General features: G+C 43.3%; 1 long non-coding RNA gene across 1 annotated transcript; it reads left to right on the top strand.

Annotated features, from left to right (window-relative positions):
• Positions 1-4,345: 4,345 nt before the first annotated feature.
• Positions 4,346-8,505, top strand: LOC142891292 (uncharacterized). Its single transcript, XR_012927255.1, has 3 exons — positions 4,346-4,658; positions 7,377-7,425; positions 7,713-8,505. It is a non-coding gene; the product is annotated as an uncharacterized LOC142891292 (long non-coding RNA).
• Positions 8,506-10,954: the final 2,449 nt, after the last annotated feature.

Raw genomic sequence — 10,954 nt, 5'->3', positions numbered from 1 at the left:
GTACCGCAATCTGACGTTGCGCCGCACGGGCAGGAATCTCATACGGCTCCACGTTCCACGCAATAAAGCAAAGCAAAGACGCCCCGGTGAGAAAGAAACACACACTTTGCTCAAATATTTACAGTGGGATTTAAACAGTGACAGCCCTGACAGAGAGCTGGGGTGAGATTTTACGATAGGAAGCCCACTGTGTTCGCAAATCTTCTCACTCTGTTTCTTTGTCTTGCCCTTTGTCTCGTGTTTTTCTTTTGTTGTTGTTTTGTTTTGTTTTTTTGCTGTTGCCCCCTTCCAAAACACATTCCGACAGCAGTGGCCGACGACTGCGGATCCAATCTAGCGGCGCATCAATAAAATCGGCTCATTAAATCTCAATTCCAAACAGCTCTCCTGGAACGGGCCACACTCATATCTGCAACATCTCACGCGTTGACACAAGCTTTTAACCAAAGCCCAGCGGGCATTCTGGCCAAGACAAACACAGCGATCCCATTCCCGAACAGCGTGCGCACATGTTGACACTGATGTCAGCTTCACCAAGTCGCAACCCCTCCCCCCCAACCCCCCCCCCCCCCACCCCAAATCCTCCAAAGATCTCCACAACACCGTCCTCACGCTGGGTATCCACGTCGTCCCGTTTACAGTAAGTGGACGAGCCCATAATTGAATGAGGGTAACATGACGTCATTCTCCTGGTGGCCACTTGTTGAACTGGTGACAAGGATTATTTTACTGGCGTGTTTTGTGTGTCGATACAATTTGTTCCACATGTGCATGGGTACGTTTTGGCAAACAAGGGACAAGCTATTAGTATCAGATCCGACTGGATTGTGCGTTTTGTCAAGCTAATACGCGGTGAAGGCTCTGGAGGGCTGGTGGTGGAGGGGTGGAGGAGTGAGAGGGGGCGGGGGGGCATAATGGATTAACCGCAGCGCAAGAATCCGAGCTGATCCTGCACAGCGGTTTCCATTAATCCAAAAATAACACAACATCGCTATCGAAGCTCCCTGCTTTTCAACGGCCACATTCATGAGGAAGTCCTGAGGGAAAAAAAGTTGTCTTTTTTTTTGTTTTTTTGTTTTTTTGTTTTTTTAATAAAAAGAGTGCATGCCATTACTGTGGAGAATCTGATGCCCATTCTTTTACTTAAATTCCCTGCCTCCTGATAAAACCCCTTTGCCTTGCTGGACCTTCCACGTGCTTGAGAGAGGACAAAAATAAGGTGATCTCAGGGGGAGGAGTCGGCATCCGTCGAGGAGAGCTGCTAAAGCCAGGAGAGGTCATCACGATCGAATCTGTTCCATTTATTCATATGATTCATGTTGCCTTTGAATGCTTTAGTTGAGAGAGACCAATTGAAACTGTGTCGCTGTGCAGTGCTGTTGGGATTACTCTATAAAAGTAATCCCACTACTGATTACTCCTTTAAAAAAAGTAATCTAATCGCTTATTTAACTACTTTGCTTCATAAGCAACCAATTACTAAATACTTTAGTTTAAAAAAGATAAAGTAACAGTTGAGAACGTCTTGTTTCCTGCACACAACGTACAAGCAACCATAATATTCTTTCATTTAGACGAGATGAACTCAAAATAATGTTTGTATTTCCAGCTACTACTGGTGCGTCGTCGCATATCAATGAGGTTGCATGCGAGGTTGCATCATCAATCTGTGACATCACTGTTTTCGGTTGCTTTTCTACATTTCAGACATTTTGTGAATAATAGGACATTTTTAGCTTGCAAAATGTTTCAGAAAAGTAATGGAATGGTTATTTGATAAAGTAATTATGATATAATTACCGTTTTTGCCAGAGTAGTCCGGTTAAATTACTCTGTTTCCAAGAAAAAAGTAGCTTAATAACAGTAGTGGATTACTTAGTAATAGATTACCCAACACTGTTGCTGTAAAATTAAGTTCATCATTGGAACGGGCGGACAGAGTTTCCTAAGAAGCCAGTGCAACGTGAATGCAGTGCACTCCCTTCCCAATTTGTATTCCCTTTCTATCCACCCTTTGTCCATGCACGCAGAAGCCTCTTGCAGAGCCCAACATTCTCTCTATGATGTGATGGGGCTTAATGACCTGACAGGCATTTTATCAAAAAGCCGGCCTGTTCACCCTGGAGTTCATCCGTTCCCTGTGTTGATCTCTTCATTATACTGACATTCATCCCTTTTAGTCAAATGAACAAGCACACACATTCCTAAATATACACTAAGAGTGTATGTGTGTGTGTGTGTGTGTGTGTGTGTGTGTGTGTGTGTGTGTGTGTGTGTGTGTGTGTGTTCCCGTGTGAGGGAGAAAGCCGTCATGCAGTGTTCCATGTGCCTCCTCCAATGTGTGTGTGCTTCGCTGCTAATCTGGTTACTATCAGCGTGGACCCCGAAGCTGACTGACAAAGAACTTCTAGAATTAACGCGACGGGACTTGGTGTTTGCCACATTAGAGGCAGTGCCAGCGCCAGTGGGTGATGAAAGCCCATTTATGGGAACATATGAAACGTGACTGGCAAGGAGAGGGAATGACGGAAAGGGGCCGGGAAGTCAGTGTGGGAGCCCACAGAAATTATAAGCGGCAGCGGGACCGAAAAATGGGATGGGGGGAGCGAACAACAATTTTTGAAATAAATGCCTCCTCTATCAACCACAAATCACACAGCGGAGTTTTCCAGTAACCAAACCAGTGCCATATAAAAAGGTCGGAGGTCACCACGGTTATCTGGAGACACTCTTCGCGAGCCTGTGATTTATAGAAGCCTCTCCCTTGCTGATAAGACACTTTAAATCCTTTTCCGTAATTGATGATTCTAGATCACGGAATGAATTTTTCCCACATTATTGGCTCAGACTATTGGCTTGGATTTGAACTGCCATCCCTCACGATAGCAATTCGCAACCCTCACAGATAATAACCCAGCAACACTTAGGTTTGTAGAATCTTTAAATGTGTCGTGAATGAATTGAGGTGATGTTCATGCAAATCGATCTAGCTTCTGCTTATGACTTCAAATAATGGCTTCATACAATATGAGACATCTGGGCATGTGTTCTTACATTCTCAATTATAATGCATTCACTTTACTTATTCAACTTATTTAACAATGCTTTATTTTTGGCTGATACTAAACTGATGTCTTTGTTGACGCTTCAAATTCTGTCCTCAGATCAGCTGAGCTGTAAAAAATAATTTAAAACGCTCGGAGGTGCGGCAGCCTGCACACCCAGTGAGCATTCCTTCGCTCTGAGCGAGCCAAACTTATTTTGTCAGAGCCATGACCTGGAACCGAAGGTCAGATGGCGTCTAACAACTTGAACTTGCGACGTTCCGCACACACGGCAGGTCTTTGTATCCTCTGATGTGTTGGCCTACAAAGACTTAACCCAAGTTTGTCGAAGGAGTGACCTTCGGATTCAGTTCAGCCGACATCTACGAGGAGTTCTAGAGGAGCTCGAGCTAAACAATACTCGCCAGTCACCACACAGCGTGGGTGAAGGGAAAAAAAACGTATCTCTTGTTTGCTGTTGTCAGCTTCGCTTTTGTGGGATTTTCTTTTAACTTGTGCCTTTCGTCAGATGAAAGGAAGCGCAGACCTCCAGAAATCTCCACAGTATATATTACACTGCATGATGATAAATTCCTGATTACTGTCGTCCTGATGTCTGTCCAAAAGTATTTTTTATTATTTCTTGTTTTTATTTTTACATACACATTCGTTATACTCATTAAAGAAAATCTTAAATGGCTGAGAAACTGTGTACAGAAACTTCTATGTCTTTCCTTTATTCCAAAACTTGACAATTTTTTTTATTTTTTTTATGCTGCATTTCAGTTGGAATAAACAGATGACAGTGTCTGAATATAAAACTATTCCAACATTATGGGCAACATTGTATATTACATTGGGTTTGTTTTCACAACTTGAATTGTTGAATTCCCCAGAGCTTGAACTGAAAACATGTAACCTTCTCCTGTGCCATGGACAGACGTCCACATGAAATAATATTATACATTGTATATATTATTTTAATATGATTCTAATTGGCAGGTATACAGACACAATTCAACTTATCGTTACATTTTTACACCTTAACACCCTAACCTTTGTATTCAACCTGATATCCATCATCTACTTTCAACTTAATGCCCTGAGATTTGAGTTTTGTTTGAAATTATGTCAGGCACGTGGAACAGACACACACACACATACACATTCCACGAGGCACGTTTCCAACGCCGTTGTCACAAATTGCTGCCATACATTGTTTGCGCGCAGTATTTTGTGACACAGTCAGGGAAGTATTGTGTCAACCACTTCCTCTGGCTTCCCCTAATTACAGGGCGGCGCGGCGCCGCTCTCAACAACCCCGGCCGTCTCTCCGTCACCCCGAAGACATCCACACAGGTGTTTCTTCGCGTCGCTATTATGGTTTGCCGTGGCTCCGGCTGACAGCGGGGCGGTACGGCGCCGCACCAGCGTGCAATTATGACGTTTGGTTTGGCGGCTGATAGCATTGTTGCCGTGGCCTGTCAGCGGAGACGGAGAGAAAAAGAGGGCGAGACGGAGGAAGAGTGATAATGGAGACCATCTGCCAAATCGAGAGGGCAGCTGAAGAGGAGGAGATTGGAGGACAATGGAATTCCAAGGGAACTGGTTTGTGTGCGTGTGTGTGTGTGTGTGTGTGTGTCTACGAATCAGCACAACTCTTGAAATTATCGTGTGTTTTTTTTGTTTGTTTGTTTGTTTGTTCATCACACAGGAAGTCAACCCAAGTGAGTGTTTTGTTGCTGTATTTGCTTTACCTCACCAGCTATTTTTCTCTTCCGTCTCCTCCGTCCAAACATAACACGGCAGTTTTTTTTACTTGAAGTGAACTGGTCACGTGGCACCCGTGAATCACGTCTGCGTCAACGTGTAAGTGCGAGGGGAAAAAAAAGTGTTTCCATTTAACTTTTGCGATATACCACTGTACCTCATGAGAGCGTAAAAACCTTTGAGCGATATTTGAAAGTTTTTTTTCAAAGTTTAGGAGTTTCCATTACCAGTTTTTCATTGCGATACTTAGATTTTGCGCAATTCTACAGGTAATGGAAGCACAGCTACTGTTCCTGATTTCAACAGAGAATTTGCTTCCTGCGGTTTTCTACAACTGCTTCTCTCGCGGTCTGGAAGGTCATGGTGCAAAGGCTGCCTTACACCCTCGACAAGTTGCCAGGGCCACATAGAGACAACCAGTCGCACTCACACCTACGGTCAAGTTAAGAGTTTGCAATCGCCTCACGTGTGTGTCTTTGGATTGTGGGAGGAAGCGGGAGAACCCCGAGAGAATCCACACAGGCACAGGGAGAACATGAAAACTCTACACAGAAAGGCCCCAGGTCTGGAACCTGTGGCCTTCTTGTCGTGAATCGACCACTGCACCACCGTGCCCCCCCCAACACCAGCACCAGCACTACCACCAGCACAGAATTTGATGGAAACGTTCCAAATCGTACATACCTAAAACAAGCCATCTAAATGACCAGCGTGACGGCAAGCATTCCTGAAGAAAGAAGAGGTTGTGAGAGAATGATTATATATTCATTGGCCTGGAATTCTGATTCAGATTTTTATTTTTTCAAGCCCGTGCATTTGTTACATTTTCCATAACTGTCAGTGAGATATGTTCTGTTTCAGATTTTTTTTTTTTTTTTTAATGAAAAGCAGGTAGGTAGGTCAGTCTCGGGCCAATACTTCAAATCGCAGCCATTATAAACGTTTAAAATGAAATGCTACAGCCAGCGCCACAGTGTTTGCATGTGTCATTATGAAGTTACGGTGGGGGGGGGGAACCGTGAGCAATGGATTTCTGAACATGCATGATTCTTCTCTCGGAAGCCTCTTTTTGCTATTTTACTTGCACTCAATAATTCTCCTGTCAAATTGGAGGCCAGAGAAGAGCAGCTTTATTATCCCACTTTTGGCTGTGCTGCTCCCGGCTATCACAACATAATCCTTTAATTTGTCTCCTCAATGTTGGCGTAAACTGCACACACACAAACACCTGAGTGGAAGCGTTCGTCCAACTCCTGCACTCTGCTGTTTTCTGTGATAGAAGAACTTGAAAGATCTTAGAGGGCAAATGTTATTCTAAACGGCAATCTCTGCTGAGCACCTGTCAGTTCTCCAACGTTTCCAAATCTCTGTTGCCACAACAAGAGACACAAGTTTTGCTGCTGATTCCGACCAATAAAACCTTTTCTTTTCTTTTCTTTTCTTTTCTTTTTCTTTCTTTTTTTTTGCATGTTTAGTCCCAGTTTCCAAGAAAAGCACGTGAACTCTGTTGTGGAGACTCAAAATGATGATGTTTTGAAGGCATCACAGTTCAGTTTTTTTCTTTTCTGGCATTGTTATTAAATTCTTCAAAAGGTTGAAAACTGCACACACAACAAGATTTATAGCTTCTTGTTTGAAATCTGGCAATTTTTGTAGCCTGCACCAGTTGTTCATTCCCACCAATGAACCAGTATCAACAGATCAAAACACTCATCACACTCTGTCCAGATTTTTCTAAGCTAAGACAATTGCACACATAACTAATAGACTTCATGGCTCATCAGGAAAAAAAAAATCATCATTTGATCATTTGATATCCCTGTCATTTTTATTTCAAGTAGTAATGCTTGATTTTTGAGTACATTTTTTGAAAACACCCCCTAAAAAAATTTGACTTAAATAAATCTCTGATTTTAAGGAATGCTTTGTATTTATCTGTGTTAACTGGGAAATTACAACAAGAAAATCAAACAGGCATGGTCAAAACAAAGAAACCAGGCTTCAGTGGCGCGCGATTGTGTATCCACGTTGAAGGAAAACCTGCGACTGAGGGTTGCCAAAACGTCTTTGCAGTAAATTCTGATCCAGTCCACTGAGCAGCTGTTCTTCCATCTGATTCTTACAAGGCTAATGGAAGTGGAAAACGTTTTGTTTTGAGATTGTTTTTTTTTCTCCAGCTGTGTCCAGCTGAGGTTTTTTTTTTTAGTTATGCCACAGTTGTGAGATTTGTGATATCTGTTTCTGATTTGAAAGATATCTGGAAAACTGAAGCAAAAAAAAATCACCTACATACCAATGAAAGTAAGTCAGACAATATGTGCTGATTTCGGGTTACTATGGCAATGGGAATACCTTCTCGCTTCAGTCATGGTGATACCACTCATACACAGCAACACTTCCTTGGCAGAACAATAAAACTGACAAAAAAAAATGCCTTTCTGAAATCCATTGTTGAGGGTATTTTGCCATTTCTAAAAGATTTTTTTAATTGTTTGGGTCTTTGGGTCTTGTGATGAAGTAAATCAGCCAACTCCAACTTCACCTCTCTTGTTGCCCACCCAGGAAGTCCAAGACTCTCACGGCCTCCGTGCCTCCACAGGGCAGATAACTGGTAAAACACACACACACACACACACACATACACACACACACACACACACACACACACACAGATTATCTCATTTAAACATGTTCTTTCTCTCTCTCTCTCTCACACACACACACACACACACACACACACACACACACACTCCCACGTAGATCTGTGCCGGCCCCTGGCTCGCCTTGACAAATTTTGCCATATCAATGCTGAGAAGCAGGTCATGCATTCTGTATGTGCAGCAAAGTGAGATAATTGCTCCCGGCTTACTATTAAAACACCCTTTTCGTTGCCCCAAGGTGGCCCAGCCGCTGCTCAATCCAAGACCCGACCTTTTCTCCACTTTCACGGCGTCCAGGACACCCAGAGACTCGGCGGCCCGAGTGGCAGCGGCGCCGAGTCGATGGTTTTTTACCACAGCCGGGGCGCAAAGGGCTTCTCGCGATTAGCCATGTCGGCTAACGAGCTGCACCTTTGGTCTGACTTCTCTGCTCTCTCCCACCCTCTCCCGATCCTTCCCCCTTCATGTGGGTCCGTGTGATGTTGAACGGGTATTAGGTCACAAAGGCGGCGATGGCTGGCCTAGCAAATGCGCCGGCTTGCCTGAGTCACCCCCGACGGCTGGTACCTTGTCTCATTCACTCTTTAATCGCGCCTTTGAACCTCAAAGGACCAGTGGGGGGGGGCTGGGGGAGCTGGGGCTGGAGAGGGGCTGCAGAGGGAGCATGACTGAGTGTATGTGTGAACGAGTCCAGTCCAATGATGGAGTACATGTAAATGTATAGGCATGTGTAGAATGGCAGGGAAGGAGGGTGACTGGGGGCACAAGGGGTTCACAGACAGTACCTTTAAGCCTGGGTTGTTTTGAAAGAGTTATTGGAGGGGGCAAGTGTCCCCCTTTGTGGTGGGATACTAGGATGCCTTTGGACAGGAGTCTCACAAGGTGTTAATGCAACACGTGAGTGAATGCTCCCACTGGGTGAAATGCTTTACGTGAATCAAAATGGATTGATGCTTTAGAAAATGTCGCCACAGCTTAAATAGACGGAGTTAGGGTTAGCGACTAGCATACATTTGCTAGTTGTTAGTGACTAGCAAATGTATGCAATATCATTTTTAGGTGTACTTTCCCTTTTATTTAGGGCATTAGTATAGTAATAATTGTAATAGTCTCCAGGCCCCAAAAACCTTCAGTGCAGAATAAGAGATAGATAGATAGATAGATAGATAGATCTATCAAAAAATGACTTTGGCAATTATGCTATTAGGCTAACGATATATAACATTTTATTACATGGTGATTTATTATTATTAATAATAATAACAATAATAATAATAATAATATTAATAAACTTTATTTATATAGCACTGTCCATACACAAAAGATGCAACCCACCGTGCTTAACAACAAAAAAAGAAAAAAAGTGATGATAATAATAATAATAACAACAACAATCATAATAGTAACGATGAGAATAAATAAAGATTAGAATCAAGATTCTAAGACAAAAGAATCACTACTTGTTTTGACCATATTCCAACAGTTGCAATATGTGTTGCAATATGTGCTGCAGAATGTGCTGTGAAACCTCAGTGTTCTGATTCTCTTCCCGTCTGCGTGTCTAGAGTTAGACTCAGGACTCTCGCGGAACTGCATTAAAATCAGCATATCCCTCCCTGCTTAATCAGTAATTGCTTCATTTGGACAAGAACACACACAATCGACAAAATCCAAATCTATTTGTTTGCATGTAAACAGACTGATTACATCACTCAATCACCCATACTGATTAAAGTGTGACTGGAAACGCTTTGGGACGGATAGACCGAAAACACAAAAAGCTGGGAGTTAAAAGGCCCCAAGCCCTCGATAAATCACTCAGCTGGAAACTGTTACCAGTGGATCATATAATAGATGCATTTGGAGTGTTTTGAGGACAAAGTATGAAACATCCCCCACCCAACAAAATGAGCATCGCCGCAGCATTATGCGTATTGATGTGGCCAATCCACTTGAAGAGCAGTCGTGTGTGCGTGTGTATTTGTCAGCTGACCTGGATCTAATTACAACCATTACTCCCAGCCAGATTTTCACCAATCAGAACCAAAGGTTGACCTTAGAGACATGAGGCAGATACGAAAAAAACAACAAAAACAACAAAATCAACGAAAACGTGTGAATCAGTCTGCCTAGAATTAATTAAAATATAATGAATAATGTAATAAATTAGTGTGACCAGCCAGCTCTTATGTAGTTTTCCACTGATTTGAACGGGTTCTCCTCACTCTTACAGTACAATTCCCCTTTGTCTGATGGCAGGTCTTTCTTTTGCCAGACAAAGAGATTAGCTAAGGTATAAAGCCAATGTCATTTTTCATCACCCCTGCTCTCTTCATGCTGCAGCCAAGTGGCCTGCAGGGCACATTGTACAGGAGCGACCACTTAAAGCCAACCCAGGGGTCTCCTGGCATCTACTCACATGCCGGCTGACCTTTTACTCGCGTTGTTTTTGTGCCCCAGTCGGTACAAGATCTAACCCTGAAAAGGAAAGGGAGGTTGTTTCCATATCACGCGAACAAATCATGTAGGTCAGTAGCGGGAGCTTCTTCCGCAGGTGACCTGCATTTCTTTGACTTTTGTAAATGAACTCATTTATTCAGGAATCGCGCAACCATCAAACTAGGAATGCTTGTTCTGTTGTTGTTTTTTTTTTGTATGTTTGTTTTATTGTTCCATTGGTTCTTTTGAATAAATGTATCCTCCTGTAAACAAGGATGACCCCCCAACCCCATCCCATAAGAGATCTGATAAATTGGATGGATGGACAATAAAGTGCACGGATGGTTGTGCGAGAGATATGCATGACATCATAAAGAGGGCTCGCAAGATAGTACGGCTTAATTAAGGGCATCATTAATGAGAAAGTGGCTTAATAAGGGCTTTTTTTCGGGGGGGTGGGGCTGGCACGGGCCGTGGCTCCTACAAAAACACAAGAGAAATCACCCGAGGATGGGGAGTGACCCACATTTTGCAAGAGGAAAGATGGGGGGGGGGGGGGGGGGGGCAACCCCCATCGCCCTAACAGACACCCTTATGTCCCCCTCTGGGCAGCCTGCCGATTGGTTCATTACACATAGTAAACACGTCTACTACCCCCCACTTACACACACACACACACACACACACACACACACACACACACACACACACACACAAATATCTATACATACCCTGCTCCCCCCGCCTTGTCTGTCTGTGATCATCCCAACCCTGAAGAAGAGTCCTGGCCAGATTCCTTCAGTGTGCTCATCGCATTCATTTATGACTCCATCTGCTCGACTGCAGGGCGATCAAAATGTTATTTTGTTTGAGAGAAAGAGATCAGAAATATCAAAACATGACTCTCTTGAGGACCAAGCTAAATATCAAATACCAAAAATAACAAAAAATCCACAATTTCATCCAGTCTGTGAATTGTCCAACCAAATAGTATGTACGATACAAAGGATGTAACATTTCATCATCCAGTTACAGCAGCAG

Source organism: Nelusetta ayraudi, unplaced genomic scaffold, assembly GCF_046127955.1.
Source record: "Nelusetta ayraudi isolate G7.1 ecotype Tasmania unplaced genomic scaffold, CSIRO-AGI_Nayr_v1 ptg000031l, whole genome shotgun sequence".
Lineage (NCBI taxonomy): Eukaryota > Metazoa > Chordata > Actinopteri > Tetraodontiformes > Monacanthidae > Nelusetta > Nelusetta ayraudi.
This window is presented reverse-complemented; position numbering and strand designations above follow the sequence as displayed.